Here is a 17,573-nt window from a genome sequence, read left to right on the forward strand (position 1 = left end):
AGTCAGATTAGTTATTAGCCAGCAGGGGGTAATATGCCTGTGTTTCTTCTTTGGCTTCCACCTCTTCCTTGGAGGAATGGACAGTTTGCTGTTGATGCATAAAGTGCTGTGAACTGCTTTGTTTTACTGCAGTGACCAGTAGAGTGCCTAGTGTTTAGCGAACTAATTTAGTATTAACATGGTTTAAATCTGTCTTCTGACTGATTTGTATTAAATTAAGCTTGGCTATCTTAGACAAATTTTATAGAAAGTCATCCAGTATCAGTTTGCATACAGTGCCTTTGTAATAACATTACTTTATGAAGCATCAGTATTATTCTATTATTTTTTGTTTATGGGAGCATTACTGTGTAAAAACAGCTACAGTGGTATGATATTCTTTGGGAGAACTAAATTATTACGATTCCTTCTTCTTACCTTTACTAGAATTCAACAAATGAATATGAACATTATCTTTGGGTAGCCAAGGATTTTTTATGATTTTTTAAAACTTTATCTCAGAATAGCAGAAGGCATTCAGAAGATACTATTATTTAAAGCTGGAGTAATAGAAATGGGAGAAATGAAAAGAAAGAAGTTCTAAATTCTGTACTTTAGAAATAATAAGACAAAATGATGTTCTAAAGTGTTGCAAAGGACAGCAGAGAAGAGAGATGTGCATGTGTATTAGTGTGGAATGAGCAGTATTCATCATTTTCCTTTTCTGAAATGACACTAGAAAGAATACTCATTTCACTTCAAGAAGATAGAAAAGATGAAGTTTCTGAACAGATTATAAGACTTCTGTACTCTGTTATCTGTTGTCAGATTTTTATATAGTTAAAGCTTAACCCTAGGTGTACCCTCTACAAAGATTTTTCCTACTGACTACCATTAATGTGAATAGTATTAAGGGAAAGCAAGCTGTGAAGGGAACAGGAATTGCTTTCCAGTACCCTACTGCACTATATCAGATACGTATGGTGAAGACTTTCTCAATACGGGGAAAAGCCGAGGGGCTTTTTACCCTCAGTAAATTTTATTGCCTTCAAGAATTTCAAATGTGAGCTGTTTCAGTATCCTGTGCCCTCACCAAAAATCAGGCTACTGTCTATTACAGTCTCAACCACTTTACCTGGTCAATTTTTTCAAGTAAATATCTTCCCATGGAGAGTTTTTTTCAACAAATTTATATTTTCTAATAAAACCGTATGTAACTGAAAAATATTTTCTGATTCTGGCAAGAACAGTGTTTCCAATCAGCTTTATTCCATATGATCATTATTCTCTCAGTATCCATAGCATCAAAATGCTTACTGGTGCATTTTAAACTCTTCTGTGACACTGAAGTATGTTGAATAGTAAAGAAAGCAACTGAGATGACTTTTGCTGTATTTTGTGGTTTTAGCACATGTATGAAAACACTCAATGTGGACTGAAAATATGAAAATTTTCTCTCTAGCAGAAAATTGTATTTATCCTTATTTGTTCACTAGAATTATTCATTCCTTAATAATTTAGTTAATTACCTTTGATTTTAGGAAGTACTTGAAAAAAGCATGAAAGATCATAATGATTTTTTCAGTGTTCTTTTTCAGAATCCTTATGACAAGGAAGAATTTAGTTATTCCTTCATGCTAAGTGCACCATATATCCTCATTACAAGTTCAACTTTGATTTTGTGGAATCACTCGTGGCATATTATATAGACTAGATTGATCAGAATCCTAGCAAATATAGCATGAGAACAACTGTAGTACAGTAACATATTAATTGCATGACAGGTTGACTTTCTCTAATGAAATATTTAGCTTTAATATTACAGATGTGCTTGAACCTTTTTTAATAGCTTACTTATAGACTGAATTAAGGCAAAACTGGATTTTCACAGAAAATATTAGAGAAGTTAGAAGAGGTAAGAAATATAACCATGTAAAATGTGGAGAAGCAGTAAAGTAACACACACATGCTTGCTTTACATTGGAAAATTATTTTTTTTTTAGTACTGAAGTGGAAAAACTCTATGGTTCAATACAAGGCTTCTGTGTTTTAATTTGTTTTGCAAAACAGTTACCTTATTTAGTTCCCTCATTTTCTTTGAATAATCGGATCACTGAATGCTTCAATCAAGTCCACACAGAATCTTTGAATACCACAAACCAAAGTGGAGAGTTCAATAGAACTCTGACAGATAAATATTTCAGATAACAGAAGGTTAAGACATGAATGGTCACTGTTTTGGTCTTCAACATTTACCTCTTTTTTCATGTATAAGTTATTGGGAGCAGAACAGTACATCATATGAATAGAGGTATATTCTTACCACTGTAAAACATTTCAAATAACTTGGTATTGAAAACAGGTCATGGTGGATGTGTAGATTATTAACACATATGAGATCATAATACAGACATGTCTTTTTTCTAAATGCTTTCTCTGAATCAAATAATCAAAAGGAACATGATGTTTTACTATTTTTTTTTGTCTGTGTTTTTTTTTTGCATTTCCTTAGATGTGAACTTAGGAACCAAAATCACATGCTTAAGGTCTTTCATTAATTTTTTTTCCTGTCTTTGTGTCTTCCATCAAACTTAGTTTGGTCATGACCGGAAAATCTGGCTTCCCATGGTTTGAACAGGTGTGCTCTTGTGCTGGGTAAAAAACTAGATGCCTGGGCCCATAGAGTGATGGTGAATAGAGTTAAATCCAGTTGGTTGTCAGTCACTAGTGGTGTTCCCTAGGTCTCAGTATTGGAACCAGTCCTGTTTAATATCTTTATCAATGATCTGGATGAGGTATTGAATGCACCCTCAGTAAATTTGCAGATGACACCCGATTGAGTGGGAGTGTTGACTTACTGGACAGTAGGAAGGCTCTGCAGAGGGATCTGGACTCCCTGGGTCAATGGGCCGAGGCCAGTTGTATGAGACTCAACAAGAAGAAGTGTTGGGTCCTGTCCTTGGGTCATTACAGCCCCATGTAGGGCTACAGACTGGGGGAAGAGTGGCTGGAAAACTGCCTGGCAGGACCTAAGGGTGCTGGTCAACAGCAGCTGAACATGAGCCAGTGCTTAAGTGGCTGAGAAGACCAGTGGTATCCTGGCCTTTATCAGCAATAGTGTGGCCAGCAGGATTAGGGAAGTGATTGTCCCCACTGACGAAGCCACACCTCAGGTACTGTGTCCAGTTCTTGTCCCCTAACTACAAAAAAGACACTGAGGTGCTGGAGCATGTCCAGAGAAGGGTAATGGAGCTGGTGAAGGGCAATGGAGCACAAGATTTATGAGGAGCAGCTGAGAGCTGGGGTTGTCTAGCCTTGAGAAAAGGAGGCTCGGCGGGGACCTTATCATGCTCTACAACTACATGAAAGGAGTTTGTGGAGAGGAGGGTGTCAGACTCTTCTCCCAAGTAACAACCAATAGGACAGGAGAAAAAGACCTCAAGTTGAATCAATTTGTGTGTATGTGTGTGTTAGATTGGATATTACAAAAAACTACTTCACTGAAAGGGTGGCCAGGCATTGGAACAAGCTGTCCAGGGAAGTGGTAGAATCATCATCCCTGAAAGTGTTCAAAAAATGTGTAGATGTGTATGTGGCACTCGGGGACATGGTTTATTAGTGGACCTGGTAGTGCTGGCTTAACTGTTGGACTCAATGATCTTAAAGGTCTTTTACAACTTTAATGATTCGATGATTCAGTGCCAAATTGATTTTTAAAAGCATTAAACTGACTGTTTTTCCCAAGGTGGTGGTTAACCCTCAAGAAGTCTAAACTGAAGGTTCTTCCTCCTACAAATTGGAGTAGAGAAAATAAACTTAAAGTAGCCTGAATAGTCTTGAGTCTGAATTCAGAAGTGAAGAATAGGAGTGTAGCCCTTTCTGTTGACCATTAGATTCTAGGGACTGAATTGAAAATTGGGAAAAAAAGTAATACTTTCTTCATCTGCTTTGTCTTGTGGCATATCTTGTCTTTAAAAGGGGTCTGTTGGATATCATTATGAGATTACACACTATTTTACAATCAAAAGTACTAAATACTCTCTGAAAAACTGTCAAGACAGATTTTTTCCTTTTTATTAAAACATAATATTAAAAGATAAGCATAAGGTTAGGAAAATCATTCTATTTGCTAAACACATTTTGTCCATTATTTTGTTATTTATACATTTGTTCAGTATGAACTTACCTTGCTCTCAGTATTGTTTTAAAAATCTGCTGTTCACCATGCAGATCCAATAAACTAGGAAAGATCACTCATGTACTATTTGTTAATGTCCATATCATAAAATGGTATTTCCTTGATTTCGCTAAACAGAAATTATAGAGGTACAAAAAACCATCGACATGACTTCTCATTTTTACAGTACTCAAATAAATGCCAAATTAAAATGACAAGTAGTCCATTTACAGGAAAAAAAAGCAACCCAAACAAACCAAATAAAACTCAGACTTCGAAAGTCCATGAGTTTAGTCATGAGCACTTGCTATGTTTTCTGTGTGTTAGCTGCAGGAATCTCATCGTACTGACACAACTTCAGATGGTGCGCTTAACACTCTGCTCAAGACTTTGCACATTTTCATCTGTTTCAGCTGGCATGACTGCTCTGGAAATCTTCAGCATCTGTTTTACAATAGCACACAGGTATCACAGGAAAGAGTGCCTCCTTCTATCTGAAAAAATCAGTTTGACTGATGCAGAATCCACCAAACTTTCATATATTTTTCTTACTGAGTTAATTTTTGGTGCACTTGTAGTGTTTCTGTGAGTGGAATATTACTGTCAAGACTGTTGTCTATTCAGAAACATTCTTCAAGCAGGGAAACCTGGAATGGGAAGGCATATAATACTTGTGGGGGTGAGGAAGAGAGAGGAATATATATTCAGTACTTGCACATTTTAAGCATACATACTCAGATAAAATTACTGCACTCCAATAAAGTTATGTTGAAAAAAAATAAATAGGCCACATATATTGTGATAAATGGAAAACATTCTTTCTAGGTGATGGGCTCTCCAGCTCTTTCAAGAAAGGTATAAGAGAGCTCCAGAGACCTTTACACACAAATACATTATCCATCATTCTGCTGTTTTCTAGAAATTGCAGTGCATACTAGCGCTACTGTGAAATCTGTTTATGAACACACACGTAGCAATACTATTAAATTGCCTTTTAGCTTTAGTTAGATATTCAAAAAGTGATGCAGGTTAAATTTTGTAGGAAATAATGAGTAGGTTTAAAGACACAAGAAGTTTGTGTTAAACAGCATGACTAGAAGTACACCGATGTTCAAATTATTCAGAAATAGCTATGGCAATTTATGGTTTAAACTGCTTTAAAATTAATTCCTGTTCATATTTGTACCTTACATGTTTTTTCCTAGACTGTAGTACTGTGCTAGTTCATCTGCATACAAAATGAAATTAAGACACTAAAATAAGCTCTGCCATGACTTTAAATGAACATAAGAGTTACCTTACAATGCAGTAATAAAAAAAACAAACCAGTTATAATTCAGTTATGCTTGTGTGTAAGGATAAATGTATAGAGTCAAGATATAACTGGTTTTTGGAAAACGAAGCCAGTTACCTGGGACATTCCAGGAACTTTAAACTAACTCATAATTAATTTAAATTATTTTCACATAGGTCTCATATAGATTTCTTTGACAGTTTTCAACTGCTGTAAAGGTGGCCCCTAAGCACAGAGAAAAAAATATTAGGGAATATAATTTCAGTCATTTAACTAAACTGTTTATGATAAAAAAATTTGTAAAAATTTAGTTGCAAAGGCATTGTTGTTTTAAAAGGATTTGTGATGAAATATTTATTGCTGCTGCAATAAATAATTTAGGGTTACCAGGCATAAACAGAATTTGTTGACCTGAAATAACTTTCAATTCAGTAAAATATAAAAAAAAAATTAGTAGCTCAAAATAGTTATTCCCATGGCAAAACTTATTTCTCCAGTTATAACCAGTAAATTTACATCTGCATGTCTCATTTCATAAATTGCTTGAAATTACTTGAGAAAGTATGACATGTAACAAACTATTTAGTTTTATTAATGGGCATAAAATTAGTCTTCCTTTTGAAAATTCCATATACAATAATATTACACCAGGATTTTAATATTCATTCATTTCAAACATTCCTTCACTTGTGTAGCTAAACCATTGAAACAATTGACAGGGACTTGTTACCTATGCTGACCCTAAGCTTCAGTTTAACTTTCTGCCATTTTCTGGTGGGAAGAAATGCAACAGCTGAACCAGATGTGTGAAAGTTATGAATCACTACAAGTGTTCTTGTAGACAGCACTGTCTTGAATAGTAGTTTAATATTATTTTTTATGTTTTTGTACAATTAGTTCTGTAGCTTGTACTTCTGAAATGCTGAAGGACCATCTATTACTATAGCCCTAGATTAATCCATATGTAGCACAGCTAGTGGGTTTTATCAAATTCTAATATTATCCAAGAAAAAAAGTACTATTTTTTCCATGTTTATAAGGGCAATTTGTCACTAGACAGAAATTATATCAACTAATACAAAAAGCATGACAGTTGGAATGTCTGATGGGAATTTTTCTTTCTGCTGAAAGCTAAATGCTTTCTCAGTCATAAAGATATATACACTCTTCTCATAAGATTGACTTTCCATGATGTAGGAGACAGGATTTTGTATTTTGACTTTAGTTTGCTTTTACATATTTATTAGACAAGAATCTATTATATAGTGAACTATTTCTACAAAGACTATCAGATATAAAATTGAAACTGTGTTTCTGTGGTTTAACAGCAAAACTATACTTTAATTCTTTTTTTTTTGGTTTGGATTATATTTCACAGAAAACATTATTAGTTTAACCTCAGAAAGAGAAAATTTTTTTGGTAGTCACATTGCTTGAGTCATCACACTAGGGCATTATATTCTGTGAAAGAAATTAGTTTTATATTTGTATGAGTGGCCATCTCTGGTGTGTCCGGTAGTTTTTAATAGACTTATACATAGGTGTAAAAATAATTTTAAATGGACTATTTATGTAGATTATTGCTTTCATAAATTTTTGATAAAGAAGTAGTCTCATATGTCAAGATGAAGTTTTTTGATACTTCACTTTTCCATGTATTTTTTGTTTTCATGGAGTGATATTCTCTCCTTAAAGAGATCTGGAAAAGCATTTTGCCTTTTTGTTTTAGTACAGTCTAGCTTTCAGCATGATTTTTAATAATTGTAGATATTTTGAGTTAACTCTAACACCTTCAGAAAAAATCCCACAACTTTGCTAAATGTATGGAGCAGACAGGATCAGTTCTGCTCTGAAAAAAAGAGATGTATACACAGTGCATTGTGCTATGCATCACTTTTAGCTTACTTAAAATGGCAGAATTAAGTCATGAACGTTCAAACATATTTGAAATTATTTTCTTTTAGCAAAGTCCAGAGGGTGATGGTATTGCTTCACCATGTACATGTATATTCTTCATAAAAACATTGTTTTTAGGGCTCTCTCTTATTGTCTTTAAAATATTTACCTTTTATAGGTTATTGTGGGGGGGGTTTATATAGTTTAATTTGCTGGTGATTTTCTTTTCCTTTCAGAAATCCACACATAGGTCATTGTTATCAGCTTGTTAGCTGTGTCTCTGAGACTCATATATACAAATGTGCAGTGTTTTGCCTTTGCTCTTTCTGAAGGGCTTGTAAAGATCATAGCCCACCTTAATAATACTTACACTATTAAATTTAATGTTCCATGCAGGTAAAGGACATGATAATTTTAAGTATCTTACTACTTTTGTAAAAGAAATCAGTTAGAAATTCCACATATCAAAATTATTATGATATTTTTCTAAATATATTTTTTCCTGAAAAGTTCCACTGATTAACAGTTTAGATTATAACACACACCCTCACACTTCCTTTGGTGGATTTACTAATTCCTGAGAAGCTTTCAAAGCTGCTACAGTGTTCCTACACTGAGTCTGTCTGGGATAAAGTTGATTTTCTCCATAGCAGACCCTAAAGAAATCTCATTGGTGACCAAGACTGTGCTGAGTTTTAGCTATCACTGACCATTCTTGAACAGTGTAAAGGCCTTTTCTTTTTCCCACTCTGCCTCACTCAAAGCAAAAAGTTTGGAGAGGACGTGGCTGGTACAACTGGCCCAATCTGGCCAAAGTGATATCCCATACCATATAACATTCTGCTTAGCAATAGCAGCTGGGTAAAAGGAGGAGAATGAGGAGGATATTGGTAAAGACATGGTCTTGTTACTTGTGGTGGTTTCTAGAAGATGGCTGGACATCTGCCGGTCAATGGAAATTTAGTGAATGAATTCCTTATTGAATTCCTTCTGAATTCCTGGGAGATTGAGCAAGTGACTGGGTGGGCAGGAACCTGCCATTCAGGGTCAACCCACCACAGTCCCTTAGTAACAACTAGAAAAAAATGGACAATGTAAAATTTACTAGGAGCAAATGTTTCACATCAGTAAAACTGAAAATACTTGACATTTCTTTTTTAGCTTTCCTTGAGCAGTAATGATGCTGCACTTTAACCATATGGTTTAAATGCCGCTCAATGTCTGTGCTACTTTTTCTAGTAGAGGTCCCTGGGGAAAGTAGCAAAAAGACATCAGAGCTCTGCAAGGGAAGCTTAGAAGAGGAAAACTCCAAAAAATATCTAACACAGTAATTACATAGTATCTGTATTATGGCATGCTAGTTTGGACCATGGATAATTGAATGATCTTTTTTAGTGACAGCTACTTGATCAGGGGATGAGTTAGGTTTTCTCTATATAATATTGTTTCATATATAGAGGCATATTTAATCCCAGAGAAATCCACATATTCCTATGGAGGAAACAATAGTCTTTTAAGTTAAAATGGACAAATCTGTTCTTCATGCGAAAAGTTGCCAAAGAGGAAAATTTAATATTACTATGTGATACAGCAGTTACTACCTTGGTTCTTGAAACCAAATCCTAATAGCCTTTCTAATTTTTAACTAAGTAAAAGGAAAATTCCTGTCAATAATTTAACTGAAAATTTTGCTTATTTTGACCATTGTTGGTAAAAGTAATCAGTTTGTTTTTTGAATGACAACTGAGCAATACACAGGTTGTTTTGTCTAACTGAGAACTAAGCTAGCCCTTTATGATATTCAAGCCTTACTTCAAATAGGCATTAAAATGTGTGAAAGGTTGTTCAGACTATGACCTTTTCAAAACTGTTGTCGCTGCGATGCACATTTCCTTGCTCTTGGTGACATTGGGTAACGTGTTTGGCAGAATAGAGGATTGCCTGCTGTGCTGCAATTGAAAAGCAATCAACCATTTGAATAAAGGTCTATGTATCTGTGATGAGGCAAATATGTAATTTGTTTCCCAATTTGTTTTAAAGAAACTCTTTTTGCCCTTGGTTTGATGTTAAATGAATAATAAATATTTTTCAAAAGATAAAGATAATATGTGAGAAAGATATGCGCAGTAAATACTAGGTACAGCTATGGATTTAATTGAAAGTAATGAATTGCTGGCTTGAAACTGCTCAAAGGACATCTATACTTACACTTAGAGCCAGTAGTACTCTTATTCCAAATTTATTTAACTGTTTGTGTCAGACCTGTATGCATTTTCCATTCCCCTGTGTAAGGCAAGTAGTATGTCTGGAGCCCACAGATCATTTTACCAATTTAATGGTCCCTGATCAAATGTAAGGCAGGTGATTAAGGAAGGGGATTTTCACAAGGCTTAGTATTGTGCCCAAGGATCACCTCCCAGCAGTGAAAGAGGATTGGGCAACCCTTTTTCTTGGTTCCCACAAGCACGTGAACCACCCTTGCTAGGATAGTAATGTCACCTGAGGGAACTGGCAGATCCCTAGCTATGAGGTTGCACAAGATCTTGCTATCTGGGTCCTGGGCACAGGGCCAGGGCACTGCCCAGCACCACTTTCATGGTAAAATTGATTTTGGTACAGGTGGGAAGCTGAACAGGATACCTCACTGGAAGACAGGCTGTGCAGTGGAGTTGTCACAGTCATTTATTATGCTCTGATACCAAAGCAGGGGTTTAATAGCTCTATGAGTGAGCAAAGAAGTTTACAGAGGCAGGAATCTGCAGAAAACCTTTTTAATTGCAGGAGGCAAGGGCCAGGCAGCTGCTGAGCCACCTGATGTGAGCACCTGAAGCAGAGCAAGCCCATAAAGGGGTTGCTACCGGGAAAAAGAGGAGCAGGTGAAGGCTCTGGGAGGTGGGAAAAGTTTCAGACTAATAAGCAAAAGATATTTTTGTGTAGTTCATGTTGTGTTGTGATTTCTCCTCATTTTCTTCGATGGCGTTTTTGTTCCCTATCTTCAATTTGATTCAAGTAGAGGAGGTGTGATTTGATTTTTCTCTTTTCTGAGGAAACTAAATTCTGTGAATTTTGCTGAAGATGGCAACTCAGTGCTGGTAAGAGAAATGGATTCACATGGGCAAAGATGCTAAACTGATTGTTTCTGGCTGACGGGTATACTTTTTTGGGAGATTTCAATATTTCAGGTTTATTAGCTGGCTGTTCAACACTTACAGATCTTGGTACTATTTGGTATCATTTTCTTCTCCTTTTTCTCACTGTAGTTTTACCTTTGCAAGTGTAGCACTTTGTCCTAATTTGTTCCAACTTACCTTTACAGGACAATAAAAAAGTGACTTCATTTGAATAGACATCACTATTCTCTTAAGTGTATTTAGCCTTGACTTTGAAAGTTGAAAAAAGCCTGTACAGTCATAATGTCTGTGTCTATTTCTGCTAGACAGTCCTCACCAATAAGTATTAAACATACCAGAAGATCTGTCAAATGATATAGAGGTGTAAATCTTTACAGTACTTCTAGTATCCCTGCAAGAAAGTGGGGAAAGGGGGAAAAGGAGGCAGGGTGGGCATGGTACTTTTTTTATGTGTGTGAGTGTAGAGGGGTCGGGCAGAAAAGAATAGAGGAGAGGACCTCCGGGTCCAAGACCCAGCCAAAAATTGATTTTACACACAGGCAAAGTAAACTGTTGTATAAAGCATTTACTTGACTGAAGCTGAAGGAAAACTATGACACAGCAAGCTAATGGTCAGCAGTCTGTATGATTTTCTTTCACCCCTACGAGTGGGAGCAGGACTGAGGGGTGTGAGCTGCAGGGGTCTGCTGCTGAGGGCCGTGGGCTGAAGCTGCAGGTGCTCATCGTGCCCCTGCATGGCTGTGGCACTTTTGTTTGTCCTCGTTTTTCACTCTTCTGTCTTTGAACCACAAGTGCAGCCAATGCAATCTTCTGTTTTGTCTCTGACTCTGAGGAAACTTTGAAGGAGATCCAAATTAATGCTTTCAGTGACAGCAGAGTTTAGGAAAAAAGTATGTGACACAGAATTGCTTGACAGAGTTGTTAAGAGAAGCTCTTTCTGGAGTGGAAATGGGAATAGCTCACTCTTGTTTTATCTTTTTCAAAGCAAGTTTGCACTTCTACTCTTGAAAACCTCCTGGGAGGAAAAACAATATTCTAACAAAAGTTTATTCTTGCCCCTGAATTTTTTAAAGCAGTCTTGCTGTACAACTATTTTACACTTTTAAATAATTAGAAAATAGAAAACATTGATTTAAGCAAACCTTGAATTATTTTACCTTTCTGTAATTATTATCTTGAACTCCATATTTTTAATCCTACTTTTTGGTAGGATTCCCTCACATTTTATCCACCAATTTTTATCTTTTTGGTAGCTGAATATGTGCAGGCATTTTGTTGTTGCTCATCAGTGACATAGCACATTCTTCTGGCTGTATACTGGTCATCTTTTGAAGCTCTTTGATCTTCTATCTCATTGCCAAACATTACAAGGTTATACCTTAACAGTATGAGGCAGGAGAGACCCTCAGACTTGTTCATCTGTAATTGAAGTGCCGATGAACTCATGCTCAGAATATTTATTTTCATGATCAACCTTTTCATGATCAACACTCTTTGTGAATAAGGATATAGTTCAAAATTTCTCTATTTTGTTAATAATAATTGTATTCAAACTATGACCATGTTTAAATTGGTACTTTAATGATTTTCCTTGTGGTGAAGGACAACAATTTTACAATTTTTCTCTTCTATAAAATTTTTTTCTTCGTACCTGTGATGCAGCAAAAATTACTACTTTCTCTTCTACCAAATTTAATTAGACAAATGGCTCTTTATTTCTTTTAAGAGGAATGACCTTTGTACCTGACTATCGTACTTTGTTTTTTCAATTGTCAAGTTTGTTATTGTGCAGTCAGGAAAAATGCTATCACTTAAGTAATTTTTCTCAGCTATATTTCTTGCTATAGTTTCCTCTTTGTCCTTCTGCCTCTACTACTCCATGTAGACAAACAACTTCAGAATGTACTGGATAGCTAATTAATTTATATTTTTTTCTTCCTATGCTTAAACTTAAGCTCCTAGAAAAGCTTAGGGGAAAAAAAATTCTTGAACGTGAAGAGGTGAGAAGAGACTTTTAAGTGTAAAGACGAGACACCTCTGACTTTAATCTTAATTTTAAAAGAATGTGAAATTGGTTTTTGTTTTGTTTGGTTTTGGTTTTTTTTGTTTTTTGGTTTTTTTTTTTTGTTTGGTTTTTTTGTTTTTGTTTTTTTTTAAGGTAGAGTTTTTAAATTTAGAGTCTTGAAGAGGATTTTTTGAGCTCTGGGGATATATGTCCTTCTACCTGTATGAGTTTTAGGCTGCAGTTAGTGGTAGGAAACACTATTTAAATTGAAGATGACTTATAAATGTTAGGGATAAGTCAGCTGCAGAAAGACAAATAAATAAGTATGGAGGAAGAGTTTTTCTTGCTTTAAGAATTTGCAAGAAATACTTATATGTTAGGATGTAATTTATGTAAGATGCACATTAAAATTACTTTGCTTGCAAATCCATTAATAAAACCAGTTGTTTCAATTGTTAAAACAGTATTGTTACAACACTGGCTCACATAACAACCAATTAACCAGAGATGCTATAGTTTCAAGTCAAGATACGCTAAGGTGAGGCCCTCTATTATCATATTTAGAAAATAGATTGATAAGAAGAGTTTGAAATCCTTTATCTCTTTAGTTTATTAAGATATGTGTTGTTAGTTATATGGTGGAAACTTATTACTACAAGCATTATATTGACAAATTTTGAATGTTGTTCAATTTATTCTAAAATAATCCACCTTTTTCTTTATATTTTTCCCCTGCCCAAAATATTCCTAACCAAAATAAATGCTAAATTACTGAAGAATTTCATATACCAAGAGTGCTGGATAATGAGTAATGCAGATTTAGTGTCATGCTCAGTCCATGTAATTACAAGCTGTTCTTGCTACTGAAATCAAAATTTGTTAAAGAACTGCTGCTAAAATACTATAGTTTAAGAATAGAAAAATCTAGAGCTTTAATATTTATGAGCAGATACAGTTCATACTGAGGTCATGCTCAGTGTTAATGCTCTATGAGTGTTGGTAGGTGGTGATCAATCTTATTTGCTCCTTTTTTTTTCCTTTTTTTTTCCTTCCTTCTTCCCACTAATGTCCCTGACATATTTTCTGTTTTATGTGAAACTTGAGACTACACTGAACACTTACCAAAGTAATGATTACAGTCTTGGTTGGGCCTTTCATAGGTAGTGTATGAAACAAAGATATGATGGTAGAGTTAGAATTGTCATTTACAGAACATTTTTAAATAAAAGAGGGGGGAATAGGACACCAGTAATAACCATTAGTTATTTGTACACAAATATTGATGCATTATTTCCAAAAACAGCTGCCACTTTGTTTTACATGACACGTAGGTAGTGCAGCGAGTTGTGATGGAAGCCATGAATGCAAATCATGTTGTTAGACAAATAAAAAACAAGTAAGTCTGTGAGAGAGGATTTAACATACAGAAAGCTTATGTGTGTTCCAGCCCAGGGCCAACTGTAGAACATGGTGATTCATTCTCTCATGAATTTCCAAAGTTTCCATGTGGAATGTTTCTTTAAACTGATTAGTTAAAAGGGAAAAGTGTAGATTTCTGAGTCTTTTGCATGCTAAAACATCCACTTAATTCCCAGCTGTAAATTATTCAAGTGTGACCTAGAGCTTGCTGAACTCTGGGTGCTGCAAAACTAACCTTTAAATAGGACACCTGTATGAGGAATCCCAACTGAAAATTTGAAACTCTATTTTTTTTTCTTAAAAGCTAAAAGAGTTTCATTTTCTCACACTTTTTAAAATAAAAAAACCTTTTATTTTTGTTTGTTATTTCATTTTATATCTGTTAAGAGTTTTAAATTTCAAGAGAATCTGAAAAATCTACGGGACTGCTTTGGCTGTCTTGGCCATAGTACACTTCTACTGATAGTTCTTGAATAAGATATTTCTTTTTAACATAAAGCTATGATAATTTTTAAATGTTTTCTACCTTACTTTCAAATGGAACAAAATATATTTTGTTTCCTACAGTACTGTAGATACACTCAGAATGCATAGATATTATATTTTTTTGGCTGAAAATTCAGTATATGTTGCTAATATGGGTGCACACTTTCCTATTGTTGTGTTGTGGCATTTGACAAATATAGACTTATCTATCATCACATAAGCAATAACAAATTTCTGGAAAAATACTAGCATTCATGACTAGATTATTTGTCATCCTGACTGGTTTTTATTCTCCTAATATTGAATATGCCGGGCTGCTTGCCTTCTCTATTAAATTATTGAGTTATACCTAAATATAGAAACTGAAGTTCACCTTTTACTAGTTCACTTTCTAAATTTAAATGCTTAGATAGAAGAACAACCTTCAGAAACACTTGGTGTTTGTGATGGTGATGGTCTCCTGAATGGGTGCTGCATCCTAAACAATTTTATCTCAGGAGACTTGTTTACACTGTCATTCAAAATACTCAACTAAACAAAAAAAACCCCAAAACCAAACCTCCTAAACTCCCCAGAAAAATTAAAAAACCCAACCTTTTTCCATTATCATGCTATTAAAAGTATACCTCCATTAAAAATAATTCCAGGAAGGAAAAGTAGTAGTCTTGATTTCCTGAGAGTCACTGAAACAGTCAGACATTTCATGAATGGGCTGCAAAGGAAATGGCAGCATTATAGGTGATGTGTCTCCAGAGCTCCTGCTTTGAGGCCAGAGTAAACCAGTAATGATGATCAATATGGCCAAAGCTGAGGTGTTGTTTCAGGGAGTCCTTGTATCTTTTCTTCGGGGCTCCTCTCTTGCGGCAGCCGGTGGCAAGTTTGCCATAGAGCAAGATCTTAGGGAAGTGGTGAGACATGCCCTGCCCAGCGCAGCTGTGTTCTCAGCAACATGGCCTCAATACTGCTGCTTGTTCTAGAACAGATGTATTGGTCACATAATCTGACCAGGGGATGTTTAGGATTGTTCAGAGGCAGTGTTGATGGAAGCGTTCCAGGAGACGCAGGTGGTGGCGGTAGATGACCCATGATTCGGAACCATATGAGAGTAGACAGCACTATGGCTCTGTAAACACCGATCTTGGCACTTTTCTTCAAGTGTTTATTACATGTTATATATCATGTATATCGTGTATATATTATGTAAATCATTCTCCCTTATCAGAAAGAAGCTGTTTTGCATTCAGGCATCAGATTCAATTATAGTACTAAAATGAAGTCCCAAGTGTAGTCTTAAATTGATTGTATTTTCATAGCAACATACAACACAGTGTATTGTTGAGTCACCATACACTCATCAATAATTCAGAGAGGTTGTCAGACTGAGATCTTTATTTTCCATTCAGAAAGCAGAAACAATAATGATTTACGGACTTTGGCCTTGAACTCTAACAATTCCATCACTTCAAAGTTGTTCTTAAGTTCTGCAGTATGTGTACATGACCTATGCTTTAAAGCACTCTTGGATGTTGAAGATCTTATTTGAGGTTGGCACTAGTAGAAGAAAATTGGGTTTACATTAATTTCTGTCAATTAATGTCTGTTTCTTGTAATAGTGGTGATACATAGGCACAAGGAGAAATATTTTCAAAAACTTATAGGAAATTTTAATTTTGAATTGGGTTTACCTATTTCAACTCAGTTTGGGGTGTGAGCAATTAAACTCACCATCAGTCTGGGCTATACATGTGAATAAAAATCACTGTAGTATAGCTGTATCAGCCATATAACACCTGAGATGGATATGTAGTCCTCTTAACTTTGTGCTGAAATTGTTATCAAGTAATATAACGAAAGCATGTCATTAGACCCAATTTTATGGTTGTGTGCTTTCTGTGGTACATTAAGTCTAGAAAATTTGTGCTGTATGAGAAAGCAAGAAATCAAAGCACGGTTGTCTAATAGACCTGTAAGCTTAAGAAGAAAAAGTGGTAAGATTTTTTTTCTGCTACTAAAATGAAGAACATAAATTCTCCATGGTTACAAGAAATGTGCGTCAAACTATGGTACTAACGTGTTAGCACTTCACTACAGGAAATGAATCTAATATGACCAAATAATTATGAAATTATGCATTGTGATTTGTTTGCTCACACCATTTTTGTATGGGTTAGCCAAGTATTATTCAGATAGGCTGTGAGGATAAGGAAAGTATTGCAAGGAATTAAAATGCTAGGTGTTTATTCTGGAGATTAGGAGTGTGGAGTGAGAGAATAAAAGGAAGTAACTGTGAAGGGCAGTGTCTATTTCCATATTTGAAGGCATTTTAGTATTTTTATGCTTATTTTAGGACACAATTCTGTTATCAGAACACTTATGTAGTTGAAGTTTTGGTAGTTGCAATTGACAATTCTGTTTTTGTTTTTCACATCATACCCTTTCCCTTGCCAAAAAGCCACAGTTCTATGGCAGTCAAAATGGAAACTGAGGATATAATAAGGAAGTATTATTGTGCACTGCACTTTGTCTTTCACCAAGACAAATAGCTCCTGACAAATAGTCCTTATCTTACATGGTGGCAGCAACACAGACGGGATAGAAAGTGGACAGGCGGCTTTGGTAACCTAATGTAGACAATCCATTTCCATGTTTTAGGAGTAGAAGGAACTGGACGTTGTGGCCAGCAGAAACTTCTTTACTGCAGAAACTTCTTAAAGCTCTGTTTGCTATCCAAATCACGTTTGTCCTCATTGAAATTCTGCTAGAGGGTCATTTAACTCCTAGTCACTATTCACTTGAATGTCCTGCTCATCCATGCTCTTTTCTCTCAAATGCTACTATATTGCTGTCACAGAGGTTTTGTTGTTTTATTTTTTTTTAATTCTGTGTGTTGGTTAAGAGCCTTGTCCCAGCTCTAGTTATTCTTGTGTTCAGTCTTCATGTGTGAATGTCTATTTTATCTTCTTGTCAGAGTTTGTGGAGCTTCTGGATGATGTTTTTAGTCATATGGTTTAGTTTTTGGTTGTCCTGTGAGAAGCATAGTGTTGGACTCAATGATCCTTATGAGTCTCTTCCAACTTGAGATATTCTATGATATAAATTCTAGAGAATGCATTGTTCTATTACATGCAATAGTATAGCGATCTTAAGGTGAAAAACTTCAATACGCATTTAAAAATACATGATTTA

The 17,573-nt window shown here is 35.3% G+C and overlaps 1 protein-coding gene across 1 annotated transcript in view; it reads left to right on the forward strand.

Annotated features, from left to right (window-relative positions):
- FSTL5 (follistatin like 5) overlaps nt 1-17,573 on the forward strand; it is a 272,551-nt gene that overhangs the window by 51,121 nt on the left and 203,857 nt on the right. The gene's annotated exons all lie outside the window — the stretch shown is intronic.

This window comes from Manacus vitellinus, unplaced genomic scaffold (genome assembly GCF_001715985.3).
Source record: "Manacus vitellinus isolate BGI_N305 unplaced genomic scaffold, ASM171598v3 scaffold_0_pilon, whole genome shotgun sequence".
Lineage (NCBI taxonomy): Eukaryota > Metazoa > Chordata > Aves > Passeriformes > Pipridae > Manacus > Manacus vitellinus.